Below are 27,210 nucleotides of genomic sequence, written 5' to 3'. Positions count from 1 at the left end.
AGAAGTGGTTCTAATAATCTGACAAGCACAGCACAAAATACAGATAGCTATAACAATTAGAATGAGGGAAGTGGCCCAGTGGATGACAGTTGCCCACCATCCCCCCCCAGTGACCCATATGGCCACCAGTTTCCCCATGAGGTGTCATGCTGGAGGAGCTGGTCCCTCACTTTTTGAATTTTGGCCGTAGGGGCCTGCACCCCTGGGCCTTGTGCCAGAGGCTCCATTCAGCAACCGACTCACTAAGTGGAGAACTGTAACTCAAAGGGGACCCCTTCCTGGCAGGGGGCAAATGGCAGAGCTTGCTCCACAGCTTGCTTGGCTGCCTCAAAGGCAGCCTGCTGTTCAGGTTCCCAGGAAAAGGTGGCTTTCTTGCAAGAGACCTGAGAGAGATGTCTCAGGAGCATGGTGAGGTGGGGTAAGTGCTGCTGCCAATAGCCATGGAGACCCACGAAGCTCTAGGTGTCAGTTTTGTTAGAGGGGACAGCAAAATTTAAGATTTTGTTTCGGGCAGTTTCAGGAATGTCTTGTTTGCCTGCATGCCACTGGATCCTGAGGAACAATACATTCTGGGCTGGGCCTTGCAACTTTTCCATATTAATGGCTCAGCCCTGTTCTCAGAGGGAGGAGATTAACATATCAAGAGCCTCTGAGACAATGGCCTCGCAAGGCCCTTGTAGGAGTATGTTGTCAATGTAGTGGGTGACTGACACCCCTGGGGGATGGTTTGCAAGTCCCAGGAGATTAATCCATGGCATATTGTCGAACTATGAATGTACACCTGTAGTAGACGTTGAAATGTTTGTCTCCCGTCCTAGGTGAATGCAAATTGATCCTGGGAGGTGTGATGGAGGGGGATGGAGAAAAATGCATTGGCCAAATCCACAACAGCATACCACAGTTTGTCTGGGTGCCCTGAAGTATCGTCCACCAGAGTGACTGTCGGGTACAGTGGCAGTTTGGGGGGGGCGCGGTGGGGAGTGGGTAGGTGGCCAGCCTTGTTAAGGTGTCTGTAGTCCACTGTCATGTGCCACATCCCTTTTTTTTGGACGGGCCGGACGGAGCTATTGAAGGGGGAGGCTGTGGTTCAAATGACTCCCTCCCGCAGCAGGGCTTGGACGGCCTCAGTGATGTCTTGGTTTCCCCCCGGCACCCTATACTGCCGACTGCAGACGACCTTGGGGGGTGGGTGGCAACAACCCATTCCCACTTGGCTGCCCTGACTACCACTTTAGCCCGGGCAACCCCAGAAGTGAACTTGCCCTGGTTGGTATGTAGGGACTGTCCCTTTAAGACATTGATCCCAATATGCACTCAGGTGAGGCTGCAATTAAAACAGTTACAGTTCGAGGAGGTTGGTTCCCGATGGCCATGTGGACCTATACTTCCCTCGCGGGCAAAAGGGAACCCCCTAACCCCTCTATCTGCATCTGTGCCCCCATCCACGCGGCAGGTTTACCCAGGACAATGGTGTGTTGGGCACCCATGTAGACAAGTGCCATCCGCCTCTGCACATTCCCCTTTCCCCAGTCTACCAGTATATTTGGCCTTGGGAAGGTGATGGAGCAGACACGCTGAGGACACTGCCTTTTATCCTATGGGAGGGGGGTGGAGGTCTGCCATCCCATGGGTGAGGGTTCCTGCTGGCAGAAATGGGACACTTCCTGTCACAGCAGGTCCCAGAGCTGAGCCCTGAGGACGGGAGACTGTTTCATGTGGGGGAGGGGTGGAGGCAGTATCAGTGTCTGCGGGGGCAGCCCACGTGGTCCAGTGGTTGGGGGTGCCCCCTGTGTCTGACTTGGTCCCGGGGTGGCTATGGGGGCTTCCCCCCCACAGAGCTCCTTCCACTATGCAGTCCACCCCCCTGCGCGCAACAGCTCCAGGTACAATTGTTTGTGCATGAGACAAGAGGTCGTGTCCCCTGCCCTTGTCTCTGCTGTGCAGACTTAAGTGGGTGACCCCTGCTGCATGTACTCTAGCCCTTCCAGGAGAGTGATGGCTTCCCATACAGTCTTCCCACTCCCCGGTCCCATGAGGGGCAGGACCACTGGTCTTAGTTCAGGGCACACGGTGGTGACCAGATATCCTGCTAGCGCACTGGTCGCCGTGGTGTTCTCTAAAAGCTCAGTTGCTGGTCACTAGTGTCCATTTCCTGATGACCCTGGTGCCCTCATTAACTGTGCTTCACTGTGGTTGCCTGTATAAATCCTATTCGAGGAGGGTATGGTACCGGACCCTTATGGCGGTCACTACCAGATCCCACAGGTGGTGGTGTTCCCGATCCCTCCCAGTGGCACCTGCAGGCTGTTGGTCAGACAAGCTCCCTAGGGCGCTCACTTCCTGATGAGAGAGGCTCTTGTTGGGGGGCCCCCTCATCCCACAGCTGGAGCAGCTATGGGGCTAGCTGTTCGCCCAACTGCTGGCAGTACTGATCTGCTAGCTAGGTGAGCTCCTTGACGGAGAGGGTCCCAGGTCTCGGAGGGACCGCAGGCACTTTCCCTGCGGAGGCCCCATTCTGACTCCCCTCTCTTCTGTGACGGACCTGGGACTGCGTGATGATGGGTTGAGCATGCAGGGGTTTCAGGTGCGTAGGGGGGAGGGCGGGTGTGATGGGACTCAGGCTCTTTCGGGTATCCTTCCTCATCATTATCCATCCATATGTCCCCATCCCCCAGCCATGTATCCAGCTTGTCACTGCACTGGACCAAGGCTCAGATTTTGAATAGGTCTGGACCGGTAGGCTGCCTGCGCCTGCTGTAGCTGAATCGGCCTGCAGGTGACCTCAGTACCCCTGTCCTCGATCGTTAGCCCAGGTCTGGGCAGTCTGAACTGCCTCCTGCAGCGAAGGGCATTGCTGCTGGAGCATCTCTATCTCCCTTTTGGAGATGTGTATTCTGCAACTGGGTAGTAATCCTAGCCTGGTGACTCAGGAGGGGTGCCGGTAGCCAGAAGGCACCCCTTTGACTCCGTTTGACTCTGGGGAACCCTGACTTCTGGAGGAGGGTGACCACGTGGTTCCCCAGTTTCTCTCCACGTGGACCTAACTGCTCAGCCCAGTCCACTGGCTTACCATGGTCTGCCAGCATGCTGGCCAAGCTCCCAAATCCCTTACTCTCATCGGTCCACCTGGGAGTCCTCCCCTCAGTGCCTGCACTGGTCGCCTTCCCCCTGTTCCAAAACATCCCCCCTGTGTCTGTGTCCAGCCAAGACCTTTAAGACCCTGCTTGCAGCGTCAAATGTTGTAAGAGGTTCTTTGAGGTCTCAAAGGGCAAGGACTCTGAACACAGTCTTTGGAGTTTAAAAATGATTTATTCATAAAGACAAACGAGGGACAGAATGAATGGAATGGATGCACACTTGTGCACACACACATGATCGCAAACATGGGGAAAATTGCAACAAGGGACACACACACCCCCAAAACTGGTTACAAATCTTCAGGGAAGAAGCAATACAATGCCTGACCCCCACTGACATGTACCACAACTTCTGGCTGCTTTCCCTCCCACACAAGAATGCTGTGGACCTGATCAGAGAGATCCCAGACCCTTGGCACCTGGGAGACAACATACCATCTGGGATTCTCGCTCATGTCCACAGAAGTTCCTGTCTGTTTCCCTAACTATCGAGACCCCTATCGCTTGCCTTCCTCTTCTCCTTCCTTCCCTTCTGAGCAGCAGGCCCAGTCCCAGTGCCAGAGACCTGGCTTCTGCTGCTTGATCCCTGTAGGTCATCCCCCTCAACAGCATCCAAAGTGGAAAACCTGTTACTGAGGGGAACAGCCTCCAAGGTCCTCTGCACTGTCTGCCTGTTCCCTTTTTCTCTACCATGACGGTCACCCATCTATCTGCCTGCTGGACCCTAGAAGTACCTGCTCTAAGTGGGTGAATGCCTCCCGATGCACAGCATCTATGCAACTCTCCCTCCCTGATGCTTTGCAGTGTTTGAAGCTGCGACTCCAGCTCATCAATTCTGAGCCGAAGTTCCTCCAGCCTGAAACACTCACTGCAGATGTGGTCACCGTTTAACCACAGCAGGGTCCACTAGCTCCCACATTATGCAGCTGCAGCACATTGACATATCCTCCATCTGAACTATTCTTTCTCTACCTAGCTTTATTCTACTTAAAATTTATAACAATAACAGTTAAACCATACCTTTATCAGCTACTCACCAGCCTCAAGAGATTGTAGGACCAGGGAGGGTTGTAAAGGCTATGTCTACTGTTATCATGTCCTCAACAAATTCCAAATTTTTACCTTTGGTTGGGACAAAAAAATCTCAGTCCCTGTATAGAAACTGTTTTAAATAGAATTCATACTTTTATAATGGAGTTAAAATAAAATTTGATGCATTATCTGCCAAATTCTGTTTCATGGCTCACTATTGCTTTATCATTTTCTACTCCCAAGTTGAATTGTTTGGTTGTAGTTCCACCAATGGTGTCATGTGTTTTGGTATCTTGGCAATGAGTCTAACTCTAGTAGCATTTATTAGGCTGGCAAAGTGTATTTGGCATCATAGTTGAGCCTGTTTCAAAGCCCCTACTGGTGATAAATTTCAATTGAGTCGTAGAGCAATGCAGCATGGATACAGGCCCTTCGGCCCAATGAGTCCACACCGATCACATTGTCCTCCTAGCTCATCCCATTTTCCTACATTCGGTCCATCTCCCTCCAGGTCCCTCTCCTCCAAGCACCTATCCAAGAACTCCACACAGCCAGCAACAGTGGTCAGGATTGATACTTTATATATTTCCCTTATATTCTGCATCTTTTTTTCTGCCTTGTAACTCAGGCTACCATTTTGTACTCAAATGGACGCTGCTTTCATTTTGTTATCTTACTTTCCTTCACATTTGATCCAGGTGCCTGGAAATTTATGGCGACGGAGACCTTTGTCTCTTTGGGCAGAGAACTCTGGCCGTGGATCATAATTGGAGCTGTGTCTGTCCAAAAAAAAAAGCCACATCTGTCTCTTTAAAAATACAACTTTGACTACTGGAAGATTACCAAATATTTGATTAAACTATTAACAAACCAAGGCATTTGAAATAGTGTGGGAACAGGTACTTCAACCCATGATGTTGTGCCAAACTAATTAAACTAGTAATTAAATGCTTAACTAAACCAATCCCTTCTGCCTACACAATGTCCATATCCATCCATTCTTTGCACATTTGTGTGTCTAAGAGCCTCTTGAACACCTCTATCATATTTGCCTCCATTACCACCCTGGCAGAGCATTCCAAGCACTCACCACTGTGTATATTGGATATAATAAGAAATTGCCCCGCACATTTCTTTTGAACTTACCCACCTCACCATAAATGCATGCGCTCTAGTATTAGATGTTTTGGCCCTGGAAAAGAGATGCTGACTGTTCACTATATCTTTGCCTCTCAATCTTACAACTTTCAGATCCCCCCACAGCCTCTGCCATTCCAGAGAACACAGCCTCTCCTTGTAGCACATACCCTCTAATCCAAGCAGCATCCTGGTAAACCTCTTCTGCACCCCCTCCAAAGCCTCCACATTCTTCCTATAATGGGGTGACTGGAATTGAATGCAATACTCCAGATGTGGCCTAACTGGAGTCTTTTAAAGCTGTAACATAACTTCCTGATTCTTGAACTCAGTGCCTTGACTAATAAAGGCAAGCATGCCATATGCCGCCTTTACCACCCTATCAGCCTGTGCCACCGCTTTCTGGGAGCTATTGACTCGGACCCCAAGATCTCTCTCTACATCAACTCTGTTGTGCCATTAACAGTGTACTATCCCTCTTGCACTTGATCTCCAAAAGTGTAACACCTCGCATTTGGCCAAATTAAACTGCACCTGCCACTTCTTTGCCCATAATTGCAGCTGATCTATATCTCTGTATTCTTTGGCAATCTTCTACACCAGTATTGGTATCATTTGCTAACTTACTAACCCATCCATCAAATTGTCATTCAAGTTTTTATTTTAAAAGAGATCACAAACAGAAGTCCTAGTACAGATCCCTATGGAACACCACTAGTCATGGACCTTCAGCCAGAATAAGTCCATCAACCGCTATCCTCTGTCTTCTGTGGGCAAGCCAATTCTGAATCCATGTGGCCAAGTCACCTTGGATCCCATGTATCTTAATCTTCTGTACGAGTCTCTCATGAGGTACCTTAGTAAAATCCGTGTAGACAACATGCACAGTTCTACCTTCATCAATCACCTTTGTCACCTCAACTCAGTCAGTAAGACAGGACTTGCCTCACACAAAGCCATGCTGATTCCCTAATTAGCCTATGGTTTTCCAAATGCTTATAAATCCGATCCCAAAGAATCCTCTCCAATAGGTTCCCCCTCACTGGCATGAGACTCGCTGGTCCATGGTTGCCAGGCTTATCTTTATTTCCCGCCATGAATAATGGAACAACATTAGCTACTTGCCAGTCCTCTGGGCCCCAGCAATCTCGTCTCTTGCCTCTCTCACTAACCTGGGGTATATTCAATCAGGCCCTGGGAATTTATCCACTTCGATTTTCTTCTAAGAGACCTGACATTCCTTCTCCTTTATCTCAAAATGCTCTAGCATATTAGCACTCTCCATACTGATCTCACTATAATCCACGTCCTTCTCCTTGGTAAGTACTGATTCAAAGTACTCATTTTAGGACCTCACCCACATCCTCCACCTCCAAGCACATGTTCCCTCCTCCTATCCTTGAGAAGTCCTACCCTTTCCCTAATTATCCTCTTGCTCTTGAAATGTTTTAATTTCAATAACACTTTAACTTCAATAACACTTAATATTTTAGACCTCCTTTGCAAAGACTTTGCATGGTCCTTCCTGGCTCTCTTAGTTCTCTTCTTGAGTTCTTTCCCAGTTTTTTCTTAATGATCCTCAAGGACTCCGTTTGATTGTTAGCTTCCTAAACCCTACATCTGTTTTTTTTACTAAATTCATTACCTCTCTCAACATCCAAGGTTCCCTTGCCTTGCCATCCTTATCTATCCTTCCTACTGGAACATCCTTGTCCTGTGCTCTGTGCAGTTGGTTTTTAAACACCCTCCACATGTCCAGATGTCGACTTGCCCAAAAAACAGCTGTTCCTCCTTAATATTCTTGAAATTTGCCCTGCTCCAATTTAATACAAGGTCCATACTTAACCTTCCTTATAGCTATCTTAAAGCTTGAGTTGTGGTCACTGTTTCCTAACTGTTCTCACTGAAAGGTTGGTTGCCTGTCCAGGCTCATTTCCCAACACCAGGTCAGTATGGCCCCTCTTGTTCGACCATCTACATATTGATGCATCTAACAATACTGCCCCATCTAAACTTCTTGCACTAAGGAGGTCCAATCTATATTAGGGAAGTTGAATTTGCCCATCAGAACAATCCCGTTGGTTTTACACATTTCCTAAATCTGCATGCATATCTGTTCCTCAATGTCCGGATGGCTCTTGGGGGATCTGTAGTATAATCCCAGCAGAGTGATTGCACTTATTTTTGAGTTCTACTAGTATAGACTCGGTGATGAGCCCTCCATTATGTCCTTCCATTACTTTAATAAGAAACTCAATTGCCCAGCTGAATCATACAACCCGCCCTTTCGGCCCACCTCTTACATGCTGAATGTGATGCCTAATTATGCTAATCATATTTGTCTACATTAGGCCCATATCTTTCTGTCCCTTTCCATTTTAAGTACTTGTCCAAATGCCTTTTAAACATTGCGATTGTGTCTGGCTCCACCACCTCTGGCAGCTCATTCCAGGTAAATACCAGCCTGTATTTGGGGGGGGGCCTGCCCCCTCATATCATAGCACAGGAATAGGCCCTTCTGCCCACAATGTCTGTGCCAAACATGATGCCAAATTAAACTAATATCCTTTACATTTCTCCCCTTTCACCTTAAATTTGTACTCTCTATTTCTGGATACCCTGCTCTGGGAAGAAGACAGACTATTTATGTCCCTCTAATTTTGTAATAGGGAATCTATGAAATGTGTCCAAGAAAGTTTCCTTAATATATAAAAGCCCTTTTAGAGAGAGGGCCTCTTGAGGGATGAGGTAGGGCAAGTGGCTGAAGTGTCAGTTGGGGAGCACTTTGGATTCAATTACCATAATTCTATTAGTTTTAAAATGGTTGTGGAGAAAGATAGGTTAAGGTCCTGAACTTGGGTAGGACCAATTTTGGAGACATTAGGTGGGATCTTGCAGAGGTCGATTGGGTGGGATTGTTTGCTGGTAAGGGCATGACTGGCAAGTGGGAGGCTTTCAATAGTGTGATATCAAGAATCCAGGGACAGCATGTTTCTGCAAGGGTGAAGGGCAGGACTGGCAAGTTTAGGGATGCATAGTTGATGAGAGATGTAAGGCTCTGGTCAGGAAAAAGGAGGCATATATTGGCTTTGGGCAATCAAGTGCATCCTTCTGACTGCAAGAAGTTTAGGAGTACACTTGAGAAATCTGGAGAGCAAGAGGGTATGAAATGGTTCTGGCAGACAGTATTAAGGAAAATTCTAAGAGGTTTTACAAGAATATTAAGAGCAAAAGGATGCCCAGGGAGAGAAATGGTCCTTTTGAAGATCAGCATGGCTGTCCACATGTGGAGCCATGAGATAGGTGAGATTTTTGATGAATATTTTTCCTCAGTTTTTTTTACTGTGGAGAAAATGATGGATGTGAAATAAATGAGGAAAATGAATGATGTCTTGGACTGCATATGAATTATCAGGGAGGAGGTATTTGGTGGTCTTGGGGCACATTAAGGTGGATAAATCCCCAGTGTATCCTCTGACCAAGTACATCCTCTGACCTTGTGGGAAGCTGGGGATGGAATTGCAGAGGCCCTTGCAGAGATATTTGCTTCATTTTTAGCCACAAGTGAAGTTCCAGAAGACTGTAGGTTGTTTAATATTGTACTGTTATTTAAGAAGGGCAGCAAGGACAATCCAAGGAACTACAGGCCAGTGTGTTTGACGTCAGTGGTGGCTAAGTTACTAGAGGGGATTTTGAGGGGCAGGATCTATCCACCTTTGGATAGGGAAGGTCATAGAGCAATACAGCACAGACACAGGCCCTTCAGTCCAATGAGTCTATGCTGACCATGGTGCCCACCCATCTAGTCCCAATTTCCATATCCCTCTAAGGCCTGCCCCTTCATATAGCTATCCAAGTGCTGCTTAAATGATACTATTATACTGCCTCAACTACTTCCTCTGGCAGCTTGTTCCATATACTTGCCACCTGTTTTATTACACTCCGTAGTCCCCTACCATTAATAGAACAAGTCCTATGCTGGTTTGACTTTCCTGTAAAAGATAACTGGAAGTGTAAGGGTTAATGGTATGCAGCTATTTTTCCCATGGTGTGATATTGCTTCAACCATGGAATGACTATAGTTATGGCTACAAATTTGTATTTGTAACTATAGTCACCCTATGGTTGAAGCAATATCAAGCCATGGGAAGAATAGCTGCATGCCATTAACCCTTACATTTCCAATTATCTTTTACATTCCAAAATGCATTACTTTACACCTATCTGTATTGAAATTCATTTGCCACTCCTCGGCCCACTCCCTAACTGATCAAGATCTTCTTGTAATCTACAATAGCCGCCTTCACCATCAACAACACTTAGTATTTTTGTGTCATCTGCAAGCTTACTGATCAAGCCTTGTGAATTTGCATCCAAATCTTTTATAACAAGTTCGCAAAGTTCTGTGTTCAGGTACTTCACCAGTGGCTAACGATGAAGCAAATATCTCCACAAGGTCCCTTGCAATTTCTTCTCTCGCATCCCACAAAGTCCAAAGATGTATTTGTCATAATGAATAACAAGGGTCCCAACAGTGACCCTGGTGTGCACCACTAGTCACCAGCCTCTATTCTGAGTAACAACCGCGACCTATTTCCTACCTCTGTCAATTTTGAATCCACCGAACCAGCTCTCCCTGGATTCCATGGGACCTAACTTTCTATACCAGCCTGCCATGTGGGACCTTGTCAAAGGCTGTCTAAATAGACAGCATTCAAAAAAGAGAGGCTAGAGAAGAAGCATGGTGGGGGGGTGGAAATGGGTTACTATAAGTTGAAGATGGGAAAAGGGGAAGCCTAATGTAGAGGAGGGAAAATGAAGTTAGGAAAAAGGGAATTCCAACTGCAAACTGGAGGAACTGCACCTCATTTTCCATCTTTGAACCTTGCAGCCAAATGGCATTGAATTCTCCCACTTTAAGTAATTCCCACAATTCCCCCGCACCATGCTTCTCTTCTTCCTTTTCCTAGCCTATCTTTTTTTCTCCTTGCCTTTGACCCATCCCCTGGTGGATCTGCTCTCCCTTCCTCTTCTGCACCTGCCTATCACTATCTTTTACCTGTATCTACCTATCACCAGCTTGTGCCCACCCCACTCCCCTCTTTTGTCCACCTATCACTGCTCTGTTTTTCCCCCTTATATACTAGGCTTCCCCTTTTCCTATCTTCAGTCCTGAAGAAGGGTCCTGACCTGATGCATTGACTGCTTGCTTTTCTCCACGGATGCTGCCTGGCCTACTGAGTTCCTCCAGATCCATCTCATACCCTCTCTTTGCCCTCCTGATTTCCCTCAAGGGTATTAATCTTTTTATAGTCATCAAGGGATTCACTTGACCCTGACCTCCTCAACACAAGGTACTGTCACGAACCAGCAACAAAAGAAACACAGAGCATGATTCAGTGTTAAAAACTATTTTATTAATCACTACTTATGATAATACGTAAAATAAAAGTAAAAATGTTAGTATGTTAGACTTCAAAAATGTTAAACCTCAAACGTTAACCCCAAAAACTAAACTCTTCGTGTGTGTGTGTGTGGCAAAGTCCCAAACTCCAAGTTCAGGAATGGTTCTTAAAGTTCAGTTCCGCAAGCCATAAGGTGAAACGTGAGCAAGGGCTTCTTCAACAACCACCGTTGTCTGAAGATTAGACGTAGAGAAACAGAGAGAGAGTAAATACGAAATCCAAATGTTCCACGATGGAACCCCCAGCGACACTTCAGTGTTTACTCGGTAGTGACTTCCTCACCCCGAAAAGAATCCGAATCGTGGTCGTCCACACACGTATACCTGTTTCCTTCTACAGGTCAGCAACAAAGTGAACTCCACCGGATTACTTCCAACTTCCATACATGGATTTCAGTGGCAGACACAGTTATTGTTTCTAGCACTAGCAGGCTGGTCTCTCGCTCTCGCTCTCGCTCTTCAACGACGTCATTACATCCTTTATCTTCTATTGACGTAAGCACACCCCACACACACATACACACACTCTCTACCTTAAAGGGACTTTCACTAAGTCCGTAACACCTCCCACCTAAAAAAAAAAATTTTTTCCTAAGAAAAATTTAACCGCGCATACAGTTAGTAATGTTAATAATTATCATTCTACACAACTACAGACTATCAGATTAGTACAGATACATGTTTCCCATTTAACATCAGGAAAGACAATCAGCAATCACATTATCTTTGCCTTTAATGTGAGTTATCATGAGATCAAACTCTTGCAAAATTAAACTCCAGTTTACTAGCCTTCTGTTCTTGTTTTTGACTCGGCTCAGAAACACCAATGGGTTATGATCTGTATACACAGTCAATGGTTTCTGAGCGGTGCAAACATATACACTGAAATGTTGCAAGGCTAAAACAAGCGACAGTAATTCTTTCTCTATGGTGGAATAATTCTTTTGATGCTCATTAAATTTCTTTGAAAAGTAAGCTACAGGATGGTCAATATCATCAAGGTCACCCTTCTGCAACAACACAGCTCCTGCAGCTTCATCACTGGCATCTACTGCTAATGAAAATGGCTTTTCAAAGTCAGATGTTTTGAGCACAGGATGGTAGCATAAAATGGCTTTCAGCTTCTCAAATGCTTCTTGACAAGAATCTGTCCAAACAAACTTTACTCCCTTCTTCAGAAGATTAGTTGGGGGAAGAGAAATATCAGCAAAATTTTTACAAAATTTTGGGTAATATCCAACCATTCCCAAAAATCTTCTAACAGTCCTCGTACCTGTGGGAATAGGGAACTCAGATATTGCTTGAAACTTTTGCCTGAACAGGAGCTTGCTTGCCTTGACCTACAACATAACCAAGATATGTCACAGTGGCATGGCCAGATTCACTTTTAGCCAAGTTAACTGTAAGGTTAGCCTTGGAAAGTCTTTTAAACAACCTTTCTAATGCAGAGATGTGATCCTCCCATGTATCATTCCCAGTCACTAAGTCATCAATGTAGGCATCTGTATGTTTTAACCCATGAATCACTGAATTAATCATTCTTTGAAATGTTGCCGGAGCATTTTTTCATTCCAAATGGTAAAACATTGTATTCATACAATCCAGAAGGGGTTACAAAGGCTGAAATCTCCCTTCCTCTATCTGTTAATGGAACACACCAGTACCCTTTTAATAGGTCAGTCTTCGTAAGAAATTTTGCCTTTCCCACTCTATCTATGCAATCATCCACCCTAGGAATAGGGTAAGCATCTGACTTAGTTACAGCATTCACTTTCCTGTAATCTGTGCAAAATCTAACAGTTCCATCAGGTTTAGGTACAATAACACAGGGCGAACTCCAATTCGAAGTAGAATGTCTAATAATATCATTTTCCAACATGTATTTTATTTCCTGATCAAGTTTACTTTTTTCCACATTCATTCAATATGGGTGTTGTTTGATTGGTTTTGCATCCCCAACATCAACATCATGGGTAATTATCGATGTTCTGTTTGGAACATCTGGGAACAAATTTTTAAATTTTAAAATTAATTCTCTCATCTGTTGTTTTCGTGAAACTTGTAAATGGTCCAACTTCGTTTCAAGGTTCTCCAGGATATTTTGGTTTTTTAGTTTCGATGGAACAATATTTGGTCTAAATTGGCCTTCCTCAACATCAACATCAGGCATTCTAGAAACAACCTTTACATCATCCACCAAGGCCACAACTGAATCCCTCTCATAATAAGGTTTTAGCATGTTTACATGACAGAGTTGTGTTTTCTTGCGTCTATCTGGTGTTTTGATTATATATGTTAAATCAGTCACTCAAGATTCAATAACATAGGGTCCAGAAAAACGAGATTGTAATGGATTATTTTGGCTAGGGAAAAATACCAACACCTTTTGTCCCACTGCAAATGTCCTAGGCCGAGCACGTCTATCAAAATATGTCTTCATTCTTATCTGGCTAGTTTTCAAATTCTCTCTCGCTAACTGGCAGACTCTCTCCAACCAAGTTTTAAATTTTTGGACATAGTCCAACAGACTCAAGTGTACTTCTTCATTAACCCATTGCTCTCTCAACAACTCCAAATACAAGCTCAAACAGACTAAATCCTATTGACTCCTGGATTGATTCTCTAACGGCAAATAAAAGTAAATGAATACCTTCGTTCCAATCCTTTGTGTTTTCAAAGCAATAAGTCTTCAGCATATTTTTGAGAGTAGAATGAAATCTCTCCAGAGCTCCTTGAGATTCTGGATGTTATGCAGATAATACAATCTGCTTTGCTCCCCAGCTCATAGACTAGTTGTTGAAAAAAATTTGACATAAAATTACTACCTTGATCAGATTGGATTTCTTTTGGCAAACCAAACAAGGAAAAAAATTTTACAAGAGCCTTTGACACCATCTTGGCCTTAATATTTCTAAGGGGTATTGCCTCTGGAAATCTAGAAGTGGCACACATGATGGTTAACAAATACTGATTTCCAGTCTTAGACTTTGGTAATGGGCCAACACAGTCCACAATCACCTTCGAAAAGGGTTCACCAAAAGCAGGAATTGGCTTCAACAGAGCCACAGGGGGTTTTTGATTTGGTTTACCTACCATCTGACATGTGTGACAGGTTTGACAAAACATCACCACATCCTTTCTCAAACCAGGCCAATAGAATTGTTTCAAGATCTTCTCTGCAGTTTTATTCACCCCAAAATGATCACCCAAAGGCATACTGTGGGCCATAAAATTTCATCCCTATAAACTTTTGGAACAACAACCTGATGAATAACTTCCCATTCCTCATTAACAGGAACATGAAGAGGTCTCCATTTCCTCATTAACACTCCATTTTTGACATAATATCCAATTGGCACTTTTTCAATCTCCTCACATGAGAGTGCTTTTTCTTTCAATTCTGTCAACTCGGTCCTTTGTCTGTTCCACCATAAAATCCTTCCTCGACAAAGACAAATCTTTAAATTCAGGCTCACTATAAGGATGTTGATCCTCCAGTGAAGACAGAAAAGTCTCAGATAAGGCATCATAATTTTCTTCCTGTTTAGGACTGTCACAAGGAACCACATCAGACTGCATCAGACTGTCTGTCTTGGCTAATTCTTTAGCTCTAGCTCGAGTCACCGCACATGATGGGTAAACATCTGGATCATTCTCAGACTCATCAATCCTTGGTTTGGTTGTTAACCGTACCACAGGAACAATTTCTCCATCTGCAAGGTCATTTCCCAATAACAAAGAACTCCTTCCACTGGCAACCTAGGTCTTATCCCCATCTCGACTGGTCCTTCTACAAACTTTGACTTTAAAATCACCCTGTGTAAAGGGACAGATATGGTGTCATCTGTAACGCCTCGTATTAGATTTACCTCACCAGTGTCACTTTCTTCACCAAAATTTAAAACACTGTCCAGCAAGAGAGATTGACAAGCCCCAGTATCTCTAAGAATTTTCACTGGCACCTGGGGTGACTCATCATTCAGTGAAACAAAACCCTCTGATACATAAGAACGGAATTCCTTTCTCACCTCCTCCAACTTTTCTGCTTTTACCTCTTGCAAGGACTGATCTTTAACAACGTCTCCTAAACCTTTTTGATTTTTAATTGCCTGAAAGCAAGCATTGGGCACAGCTTCCTTCCTTTTCTTCAAAAGGGCACAATTAGATATCACATGGCCAGGTTTCCTACAGTAATAACAAGTACGCTCAACAGGTTTCTCCAGCCCTGGCTTCTTTTCATCCTTTCCTTTTTGATTACCTCCCAATTTAATCTCCGGTTTACCTGGATTGTCCTTGTAACTCTTTTGAAAGGTTTCAGGTTGTCCCCATTTGGATTTATGGGTTAAAGCATAATCATCTGCCAACTTGGCAGGTTCTTGTAAAGTTTCCACTGCCTTTTCATTTAAATATGTTGTTAATTCAGCTGGAACACATCTTTTAAAGTCTTCCACTAGTATCAATTCTTTCAATTTATCAAAATCCTCATCTACATTTTTAGCCATGTACCATCGTTCAAAACATATTCTCTTTCCATTGGCAAATTCCATATAATTCTGATCTGCAGATTTCCTCAAGTCTCTAAATTTTTGTCTATAAGCTACTGGTACCAATTCATAGGCCTTCAATATAGCTTGTTTTACCTTGGTATAATCAGCTGCATCCTCAGCAGACAAAGCAGAATAAGCTTTTTGAGCTTTACCTTTAAACACACTCTGTACCATAAGAGCCCATCCTTTCCTTGGCCAGTTTGAACTCTCAGCAACCTTTTCAAAATGTTGGAAATACTAATCAACCTGATCTTCCTCAAAAGGAGGGACTAATCGAACCTCCCTGCTGGCTGAAAACCCATCATCAGAATCAGATTCCAAACTCTTTCGCTTCATTTGTAACTCATGCTGCCTCTGTTTTTCCTTCTCCTCTGCCTCAATCTTTAACCGAATTAGTTCCCGTTCCCGTTCAGCCTCTAACTTCATCTGAGTTATCTTTTGTTCGGCCTCTAATTTATCTCGTTCGGCCTCTATCTTTAACTGCGTTTGTTCTCGTTCAGCCTCTAATCTCTTTTGCTCTCGTTCAGCCTCTAATCTCTTTTGCTCTCGTTCAGCCTCTAATCTCTTTTGCTCTCGTTCAGCCTCTAATCTCTTTTGCTCTCGTTCAGCCTCTAATCTCTTTCTTTTGCTCTCGTTCAGCCTCTAATCTCTTTCTTTTGCTCTCGTTCAGCCTCTAATCTCTTTCTTTTGCTCTCGTTCAGCCTCTAATCTCTTTCTTTTGCTCTCGTTCAGCCTCTAATCTTTGCCAGCTGCACCTGTGCCTCAGAAATTGCTATTTCACTGCCAGGAAACTGTTTTAACACTTCCTTCTCAGACACCTTCTTTTCCACATAATGGCCAGCTATCAGTCTCTGAATATCTGCCTTTCTCATAGACTGCTTTACTTCTGTAAGGTTTAACCTTGTAGCAATCTTTATCAGATCATCCTTTTTCACCACCTCCAATCCCTTTTGGGTTGGTGACTCCAAAAATGCCTTAATATCCATTGCTACTGGTTTCCACACACACAAGCCAATTAAAAAGAATTTATCAGACCTCCCTTAAAAATCTTTGGATTGAATCCCGAACAAATCTCGTCAATCTGGGGAACGATCCCAGACGACACTCATTAATCTTTGGATTGGATCCCGGACGAGCCCCCAATTTTGTCACGAACCAGCAACAAAAGAAACACTGAGCATGATTCAGTGTTAAAAACTATTTTATTAATCACTACTTATGATAATACGTAAAATAAAAGTAAAAATGTTAGTATGTTAGACTTCAAAAATGTTAAACCTCGAACGTTAACCCCAAAAACTAAACTCTTCGTGTGTGTGTGTGTGTGTGGCAAAGTCCCAAACTCCAAGTTCAGGAATGGTTCTTAAAGTTCAGTTCCGCAAGCCATAAGGTGAAACACGAGCAAGGGCTTCTTCAACAACCACCGTTGTCTGAAGATAAGACGTAGACGTAGAGAAACAGAGAGAGAGTAAATACGAAATCCAAATGTTCCACGATGGAACCCCAGTGACACTTCAGTGTTTACTCGGTAGTGACTTCCTCACCCCGAAAAGCCTCCGAATCGTGGTCGTCCACACACATATACCTGTTTCCTTCTACAGGTCAGCAACAGAGTGAACTCCACCGGATTACTTCCAACTTCCATACATGGATTTCAGTGGCAGACACAGTTATTGTTTCTCATCCATCGATAGAGAAAACTAGCAGGCTGGTGTCTCTCTCCCATCTCTCTCTCTCTCCTTCAACAACGTCATTACGTCCATTATCTTCTATTGACGTAAGCACGCCCCACACACACATACACACACACTCTCTACCTTAAAGGGACTTTCACTGAGTCCGTAACAGTACACTTCCTTTTTTTTTGACCAGAGCCTCAATATCTCCTGGCAGTCTGGGTTCCCTGAACTTGCCAGGTTTATCCTTCACACCCGAACACCGCTGCTCCTGGAATCTTTATCACAATCTTAAAAGCCTCACACTTCTCCTTTGTTACTTTCCCTTCAAACAGGATCACCCAATTGACCTCTGTTAGATCCTGCCTAATTCCCCCAGAATCAGCCCTGCTGCAATTTCGGACACTAACTTGTGGACTTGTCCTATTCTTTTTCATCACTATCTTAAACTAACAGAATTATGGTCACTAAAGTCAAAGTGCTCCCTGACTGTCACTGCCCTACCTCATTCCCTAACAGAAGGTCCGGTATTGCACCCTCCCAAGTAGGGCCCTCTATATTATTGACTCTGGAAACTTCCCTGGACACTTCACAAATTCCATCCTTAACACTCTGGGTAGTCCAGTCAATACCAGGGAAATTAAAATCCCACACTTGTACAACCCTATTATTCTTTCAACTATGAGCAATTTTCCTCCACACCTGTTCCTCAAGTTCCCACTGACTATTGGGGGGGAGTCCATAATACAGTCCCACTTGAGTGACCCTCCCCTTGTTTCTAAGTTCTACCCATATGATGATCACAGGATGATCTCCCAAGAGAATGCCATCTCTAAGTACTGCTGTTATGTTCTCCCTTATCAAAAAGGAAACACCCCCCTCCTCACTTACCTGTAACTCTGTGCCTGTAGCATCTGTATCCTGGAACATTGAGCTGCCAGTCCTGCCCTTCTCTCAGCCATGTTTCTGTTATAACTATAATATCCCAGTCCTCGGAGCCAATCAACGCTCAGTTCTTCCGCCTTGCCTGTTAAACCTCATGCATTGAAATAAATGGAGTTTAACTGGATATTTCTTTCCCTGCTTTTAGTGTGCCCTGGCATTTGTGATTACTAAACTTCTCTTGCTGGTGACTGCTTTATTCCATGACTTTTTTTTCCCTGCTCAGAGTTCCACCCTCCTGTCAATCTAGTTCAAACCCTCCAGTGTAGCACTAGCAAATTTCCCTGCAAGGGTTTAAGAGATGGTTAGTATGGCTTTGTGCATGGGAAATACAGTCTGACATATTGGACATTTTAGACGTAATCAGGAGGATAGATGAGAGTACGGCAGTGGATATTGCCTATATGGACTTCAGCAAGGCCTTTGACAAGGTCCCACATGACAGGCTAGTCTGGAAGGTTAGATTACATGGGATCCAGGGAAAGATAACTAACTGGATTCAGAATTTTCAATGATAGGAAGCAGAGAGTGATGGTTGAAGGTTGTTTCTTAGCTTGTGGCTAGTGGTATGCCGTAAGTTGACACTGGGACCTTTTGTTCATTATTTATATAAGCAAGGCATGGTTAGTAAGTTTGTGGATATACAGTGACAAAGGCTATCAAAAATTACAGGTGGACCTTGATTAGCTGGGCAAGTGGGCTGAAGATTGGCAAATGGCTTTCAGTTCAGGTAAATGTGAAGTGCTGCATTTTGGGAAGTCAAACTAGGGTAGAACTTGTACAGCAAATGGTCAGGCCATATGAGGTATTGCAGAACAGAGGGACCTAGGAGTAGAAATACATAGTTCATTGAAAGTAGAGTTACAGGTAGGGTGGCGAGAAGGCATTTGGCACGCTGGCCTTCATTAGTCAGGGCATTGAGCATAGGAGATAAGACATTGTTGCATTTGTACAAAACATTGGTGAGACTGCACCTGGAGGTCAGAGTTAACTACCTGCATCCCAAGATGTTGGCAGAGCAGTTAGGAGACCCTAGCTTAATTTATTGCTGTTTTAGCTCCCATGACTATTGTTTCTCACAGGCTGTTGAGGCAGTATTTAGCAGGAGAAAAGGAGAAGTCTGACAATACGGGTAACCAACTAAATGTTGCCAGAACACTTCCCAGCTCAAACTTCTTTTGAGCTCATGTTGTCTCCCCATTTTATTACTGAAATGTAAAACTATTTGTCTGCATTTAACTTTATGGTCTAATTTAGCAGGCTGCCCCCCCCCCCCCCCCCCAAGTATCTCATTATTTACCATATTCTAAAACTTTTGTCACCTGCAAAATTATTCCTTGGATATCCAATTTCAGATTGTCAATGTGAAGGGGGGAAGAGTAGAAAGAAATCTCAAAAAGAACTGTTCTTCTAACACCATATCCTGAGGAATGCATCTCTATACTTTCCCGTTTAAAAGACATCACTGTTTTCTATTGGTTAGTCAATTTTGTATCCATACTATTGTTCATTTAATCCTTTGGGCTTTATTTTGTCAAATGTGTTATGGATCAGGTTGCTATTTGGCGAATGCCCCTTTAAAATACAGTAGAGTAGTAGTGTGTATGTGATGTCGTCACGACAACAAGATTACAACGTGCTGACATTTTTGCTCAGTGAGTCGGTGAGAAGGAAGAGAGAGACACTGACTGCTGGTCTCTGTATCGATGAATGATGAACAATAACTGTGTCTGTCACTACAATCCACGTATGGATTTTTGGAGCAATCCAGTGGAGTCCACTTTGTCATTAACCTGTAGAGGGAAACAGGTATTTGTGTGGACGGCCACGTCTCGAATGCCTTTCGGGATGGCAGATACTTCAGAACAAAGCAATGGAGATCATCAGTGATTGAGGTGTCATATGGGTTCCATTGTGGAACATTTGGATTTCGTAATTTCTCTCTATATTCTCTCTACACTTTCTCTTCAGTCAGTGGTGGTTTTGCAAAAGCTTTTGCTCATGTTTCACCTTATGACTTGCTGAACTGAACTTTGAGAACTATTTCTGGACTTGGAGTTTGGGAATTTGCCACACACGCACTTTGAGTTTAGTTTTGGGGTTAATGTTTAATATCTAACATTTCTACTTTTCTATCGTATATAGTTATTAATAAAATAGTTTCTAATACTTATACGTGACTCAGTGTGTTTCTATTGTTGCTGGTATGTAACACAATTGGGGGCTTGTCCGGAATCAATCCCAAGATTGACGAGAGTGTTGTGAAATCGAACCCAAGACTGGTACGAGAGGTCTGGGTTTGAACAAATTGGGACTTAGTGGACGACTGTGGTCAGTCTGATAAAATTCTTTTTGATTGGTTTGTGTGTGTGGACACCAGCAACAATAGATACATCTTCGAAAAAGCCAACCCCTGTGGGATTGCAGGGGATGAGGAAGAATAATTTGTTGAAAATTGCTGCAGAGCTAAACCTTGAAGCAGTAACGCAGTTTATGAGAAAGGTAGATATTCAGAGACTGATAGCTGGCCATTACATGGAGGAGAATGTGTTTGGGAAGGATGTGTTAAAACGGTTTCCTGGGAGTGAACCAGCGATTTCTGATGTCCAGGTGCAGCTAGCAAAGATAGAGGCCCAATGAGAACAAAAACAAATGCAAATGAAGTTCGAGTTGGAACAAAAGAAGTTGCAGGTAGAGGCTGAGCTGGCAATCAGGAAGATGGATGGGGAGGAAAAGGAGAAACAGCGGCAACATGAGTTAGCAATGCAGCGAAGGAGTTTGGAATCTGATTCTGATGATTTTATTTTAGCCAATAGGGAGGTTCGATTAGTCCCTCCTTTTGAGGAAGATCAAGTTGATCAGTATTTCCAACATTTTGAAAAAGTTGCTGAGAGTTCAAAGTGGCCAAAAGAAAGATGAGCTCTTATAAAGTTCAAGCTCAACAAGCTTATTCTGCTTTGTCTGTTGAGGATGCAGCTGATTATACAAAGGTAAAACAAGCTATGCTTAAGGCTTATGAGTTAGTACCTGAAGCTTACAGACAGAAATTTAAAGACCTGAAGAAGTCTGCAGACCAGATGTACATGGAATTTGCCAATGGAAAGAGAATATGTTTTGAACGATGGTGCTTGTCTAAAAAATATAGATGGGGATTATGATAGATTGAGAGAATTGATTTTAGTGGAGGACTTTAACAAGTATGTCCCAGTTGAAATAACAACATATCTAAATGAAAAGGAGGTGGAAACTTTGCAAGAAACTGCTAGGTTGGCAAGTGAGTATGCTTTAACCCATAAATCCAAATGGGGACAAACTAAGACCTTTCAGAAGGGTTATAAGGGCAATCCAGGTAAACTGGAGATTAAATTGGGAAGTAATCAAAAGAGGAAAGATGATCGAAAGCCAGTGTTGGAGAAACCTGCTGAGCGTACTTGTTATTATTGTAAGAAACCTGGTCGTGTGATAGCTAATTGTTCCCTCTTGAAGAAAAAGAAAGAAAAGGAGGCCATGCCAAATGCTTGTTTTCAAGTAGTGAAACCTAAAAATCAAAAAGGTTTTGGCCATGTTGTTAAAGATCAGTCCTTGCCAGAGGTAAAGGCTGAAAAGTTGGATGAGGTTAGGGAGGAATTCTGTTCTTATGTACCAGAGGGTTTTGTTTCACTGAATGTTGGGTCACCCCAAGTGCCAGTGAAAATCCTTAGAGATACTGGGGCTTCCCAATCTATCTTGTTGGACAGTGTTTTAAATTTTGGTGAAGAAACTGATACTGGTGAGGTAAATCTAGTGTGAGGCATTACAGGTGACACTGTGTCTGTCCCTTTGCACCAGGTAATTTTAAAGTCAGAGTTCGTCGAAGGACCTGTTAAGATAGGGATACGACCTAGTTTACCAGTGGAAGGAGTTTCTTTGTTATTAGGGAATGATCTTGCAGGTGGAAATATTGTCCCTGTGGGACAGTTAATGACCAAACCAATTATTGATGAGCCCAAGAACGATTCAGATGTTTATCCATCCTGTGCAGTGACTCGAGCTAGGGCTAAAGAATTAGCCAAGGCCGATAGTCCTGTGCAGCCTGATTTTGTTCCCTGTGTTACGAACCAGCAACAAAAGAAACGCTCCGAATCATGTATAAGTGTTTAAAACTACTTTATTAATAACTACTTATAATAAGAAAAATAAAAGTAAAAATGTTAGAATATTAGAAGTAAAAATGTTAAATCTTAAACATTAACCCCCAAAACTAAACTCAAAGTGTGTGTGTGGCAAATTCCCAAACTCCAAGTCCAGGAATAGTTCTCAAAGTTCAGTTCAGCAAGCCGTAAGGTGAAACGTGAGCAAAGGCTTCTTCAACAACCATCATTGATTGAAGACAAAATGTAGATGTAGAGAGAAAATAGAGTAATTATGAAATCCAAATGTTCCATGATGGAACCCATATGACACCTCCGTGTCTATTCAGCAGTGACTACTCCACCACTTTCTTCCGAAGCATCTGCCACCCCGAAAGGCATCCAAATCGTGGCCATCCACACAAATACCTGTTTCCCTCTACAGGTTAACGACAAAGTGGACTCCACCAGATTACTCCAAAAATCCATACGTGGATTGTAAGTGACAGGCACAGTTACTGTTTTCCATCCATTGATAGAGACTAGCAGGCTGGTGTCTCTGTCCCTCCCCGTCTCCCCTCCCTCCCCGTCTCCCCTCTGACTGACTCCGACTGACTGCTTCAAAACGTCATTACGACCTTTATCTTCTGTAGTCGTAACCATGCCAACACACACACACCACTAATGCTCTATCTTAAAGGGACATTCACCAATAGTAACACTGTTCGTAACACCTGTGACAATCCTAAACAGGATGCAAGTTATAATGACTTGTCCGAGACTTTTCTGTCTTTACTGGAGGATCAAAATCACTGTATTGGGCCTGAGTAAAAAGATTTGTCTCTATCCAGGAAAGAATTTATAGTGGAGCAGACTAAGGATCCTGAGTTTACTGAATTGAGAGAAAAAGCACTCTCAAGTGATGAGATTGAGAAAGTGCCAACTGGATATTATGTCAAAATTGGAGTGTTAATGAGGAAATGGAGACCTCCTAATGTCCCTGCTAGTGAGGAATGGAAAGTTATTCACCAGGTTGTGGTTCCTAAAGTTTATAGGAATAAGATTTTAAACCTGACCCATAGTATGCCTTTAGGTGGTTATTTTGGTGTGAATAAATCTGTAAGAAAGATTTTGAAACTATTCTTTTGGCCTGGTGATGTTTTGTAGAACTTGTCACACATGTCAGATGGTAGGTAAACCGAATCAGTCCTCCTGTGGCTCCTTTGCAGCCTATTCCTGCTTTTGGCGAACCCTTTTCGAAGGTGATTGTCGATTGTGTTGGCCTATTGCCAAAGTCAAAAGCTGGGACTCAGTATTTGTTGACCATCGTGTGTGCGACTTCTAGATTTCCAGAGGCAATACCACTCAAATGTTAAGGTCAAGACTGTGTCAAAGGCTCTTTAAAATTTTTCACTTTGGTTGGCTTACCGAAAGATATCCAGTCTGACCAGGGGAGTAATTTTATGTTGGGTTTATTTCAGCAATTAGTCTATGAGCTGGGAGCAAAGCAGATTGTATCATCCAGAATCTCAGGGAGCTCTGGAGAGATTTCATTCTACTCTCAAAACTATGTTGAAGACTTATTGCTTTGAAAACACAAAGGATTAGGATGAAGGAGTTCATTTGCTTTTGGTTGCAGTGAGGGAGTCAGTGCAGGAATCCTTAGGGTTTGGTCCTGTTGAACTTGTGTTTTGACATCAGGTTAGAGGACCTTTAGAATTGTTAAGGGAACAATGGGTTAATGAGGAGATGCATTTGAGTTTGTTGGACTATGTTCAGAAATTTAAAAAGCTGCTGGAGAGAGTCTGCCAGCTGGCAAGAGAATTTGAAAACCAACCAGATGAAAATGAAAACATATTTTGATAAACATGCTCGCCCAAGGTTGTTTACGAAGGGGGATAAAGTATTAGTGTTTTTCCCTAGTCAAAACAACCTGCTGGAAGCCCGATTTCATGGGCCATATGTCATTGCATCTAAAATAAATGATTTAAGTTATTTAATTGAAACACCTGATTGATGTAAGCAAAGACAACACTGTCATGTAAACATGCTTTAACCTTATTACGAGAGAAGTCCAGCTGTGGCCATGGTTGATAATGTGGGTGTTGTTCCGAGGATATCTAAAGTTGAGACTGGGGAAGATCAATTTAGACCAAACATTGTGTCACCGAAGCTGGGAAATTAAAACATCCTAGAGAACCTTGAAACAAAGTTGGAACATTTACAGATTTCGCAAAAACAACAAATGAAGCAGTTAATTTTAAAATTTCAAAACTTGTTTCCGGATGTTCCAAAAAGAATGTCAGTAACTCATCATGATGTTGATGTTGGGGATGCAAACCAATCAAACAACACCCATATCGAGAAAAGAGTAAACTTGTTGACCAAGAGATTGAATATATGTTAGAGAATGGTATTATTAGACGTTCCACTTCAAATTGGAGTTTACCCTGTGTTATTGTGCCTAAGCCAGATGGGAGTGTTAGGTTTTGCACTGATTATAGAAAAGTGAATGCTGTAACTAAGTCAGATGCTTACCCTATCCCTAGAATGGATGGTTGCATAGACAGCGTGGAAAAGGCTAAATTTCTTACGAAGATTGACCTATTGAAAGGGTACTGGTGTGTTCCATTGACAGAGAGAGGAAGGGAGATTTCTGCCTTTGTAACCCCTTCTGGATTGTATGAATACAATGTTTTGCCATTTGAAATGAAAAATGCTCCAGCAACATTTCAAAGAATGAATAATTCTGTAATTCATGGGCTAAAACATACAGATGCCTACATTGACGACTTAGTGACAGGGAATGATACATGGGAAGATCACATCTCTGCGTTAGAAAGGTTGTTTGAAAGACTTTCTTACAACCTTACAGCCAACCTTACAGCCAACCTTACAGCCAACCTTACAGCCAACCTTACAGTTAACCTGGCTAAAAGTGAATTTGGCCATGCCACTGTGACGTATCTTGGTTATGTTGTAGGTCAAGGCGAGTTAGCTCCTGTTCAGGCAAAAGTTCAAGCAATATCTGAGTTCCCCATTCCAGTGGGTATGAGGACTGTTAGAAGGTTTCTGGGAATGGTCGGATATTATCACAAATTTTGTATAAAAAAAAATTGCTGACATTGCTCTTCCCCTAACTAATCTTCTGAAGAAGGGAGTGAAGTTTGTTTGGACAAATCCTTGCCAAGAAGCGTTTAAGAAACTGAAAGCCATTTTATGCTACCGTCCTGTGCTCAATTCACCTGACTTTGAAAAGCCATTTTCATTAGCAGTAGATGCCAGTGATGAGGCTGCAAGAGCTGTGTTGTTGCAGAAGGGTGACTGATGATATTGATCATCCTGTAGCTTACTTTTCAAAGAAATTTAATGATTTCAAAAGAATTATTCCACCACAGAGAGAGTTACTGTCACTTGTTTTAGCTTTGCAGCATTTTGCACCGCTCAGAAACCACTTACTGTGTATACAGATCATAACCCCTTGGTATTTCTGAGCCAAGTGAAAAACAAGAACAGAAGGTTTTTAAACTGGAGTTTAATTTTGCAAGAGTTTGATCTCATGATAACTCACATTAAAGTCAAAGATAACATAATTGCTGATTGCCTTTTCCGATGTTTCCAGATTAATAAAGATAAATGTATCTTTAATAATCTGATTTTTTGTGATTGTGTAGAATGATAATTATAACACATTGCTTTACTAATAGTATGCGCGGATAAAAATTTTGCTCTGGTAGATCAAATCTTTTTTAGGGTGGAGGTGTTGCGGATCAGGTTGCTATTTGGTGAATGTCCCTTTAACATATAGTACAGTAGAGTAGTAGTGTGTGTGTGGTGTCATCACAACAAGATTACAACGTGCTGACGTTTTTGCTCAGTGAGTCAGTGAGAAGGAAGAGAGACAGACACTGACTCCTGGTCTCTGTATCGATGGATGAAGAATAATAACTGTGTCTGTCACTACAATCCACGTATGGATTTTTGGAGCAATCCAGTGGAGTCCACTGTTGTTAACCTGCAGAGGGAAACAGGTATTTGTGTGGACGGCCACGTCTCGAATGCCTTTTGAGATGGCAGATACTTCGGAACAAAGCAATGGAGATCATCAGTGATTGAGGTGTCGTATGGGTTCCATCAGTGAACATTTGGATTTCGTAATTTCTCTCTATTCTCTCTACATTTTCAACGGTGGCTTTGCAAAAGCCTTTGCTCACGTTTTACCTTACGACTTGCTGAGCAGAGAACTATTCCTGGACTTGGAGTTTGGGAATTTGCCACACACACACATTTCGAGTTTAGTTTTGGGGTTAATGTTTAATATCTAACATTTTTACTAAGTGATAGTAAAACAAAAAGTAGTTATTAATAAAATAATTTCTAATACTTATACACGACTCTGTGTTTCTATTGTTGCTGGTACGTAACAAATGTTCTCTGTTGGTCCAGACAGGTGTACTTAAGCCCTCTGGTGGTGAATTCAGTTAGTGATTTAGGAGATGCTTTTTGGTGTTATTTGTGCTGGCCAAATTATTTGGTTATTTTAAATAAAATGTAAACAATTTTGTGTATGTAAAAATATTTTATTTAAAGTCTGTCTGTACAATTATGTATGGAGTGCCCCTTACTATTCCTAATAGATTGAATAATTTCGCTAGGATCTTTTGAGTCCTCGTTGTCCACGGGGATGGTACCGGAGGATTGGAGGGTGGCGATTGTTGTCCCCTTATTCAAAAAAGGTAGTAGGGATAGTCCAGCGAATTACAGACCAGTGAGCATTACGTCTGTGGTGGGTAAGCTGCTAGAAAGGATTCTAAGAGATAGGATCTATGATCATCTAGAGAATCATTGACTGATTAGGGACAGCCAGCATGGATTTGTGAAAGGAAGATCTTGCCTCACTAGCCTGATAGGCTTCTTTGAGGAGGTGACCAGGAAGATTGATGAGGGTAGTGCAGTGGATGTGGTCTACATGGATTTTAGTAAGGCGTTTGACAAGGTTCCACATGGTAGGCGGCTTCAGAAGGGATCCAGGGAGGCTTGGCCATGTGGATTCAGAATTGGCTTGCCTGTAGAAAGCAGAGGGTTGTGGTGGAGGGAGTGCTTTTGGATTGGAGGACTGTGACTAGTGGTGTCCCACAGGGATCGGTTCTGGGACCTCTACTTTTT

The 27,210-nt window shown here is 43.0% G+C and overlaps 1 protein-coding gene across 1 annotated transcript in view; it reads left to right on the top strand.

Moving 5' to 3' along the window:
- LOC127575809 (dnaJ homolog subfamily C member 3-like) overlaps window positions 1-27,210 on the top strand; it is a 131,600-nt gene that overhangs the window by 19,123 nt on the left and 85,267 nt on the right.

This window comes from Pristis pectinata, chromosome 11 (genome assembly GCF_009764475.1).
Source record: "Pristis pectinata isolate sPriPec2 chromosome 11, sPriPec2.1.pri, whole genome shotgun sequence".
Lineage (NCBI taxonomy): Eukaryota > Metazoa > Chordata > Chondrichthyes > Rhinopristiformes > Pristidae > Pristis > Pristis pectinata.
This window is presented reverse-complemented; position numbering and strand designations above follow the sequence as displayed.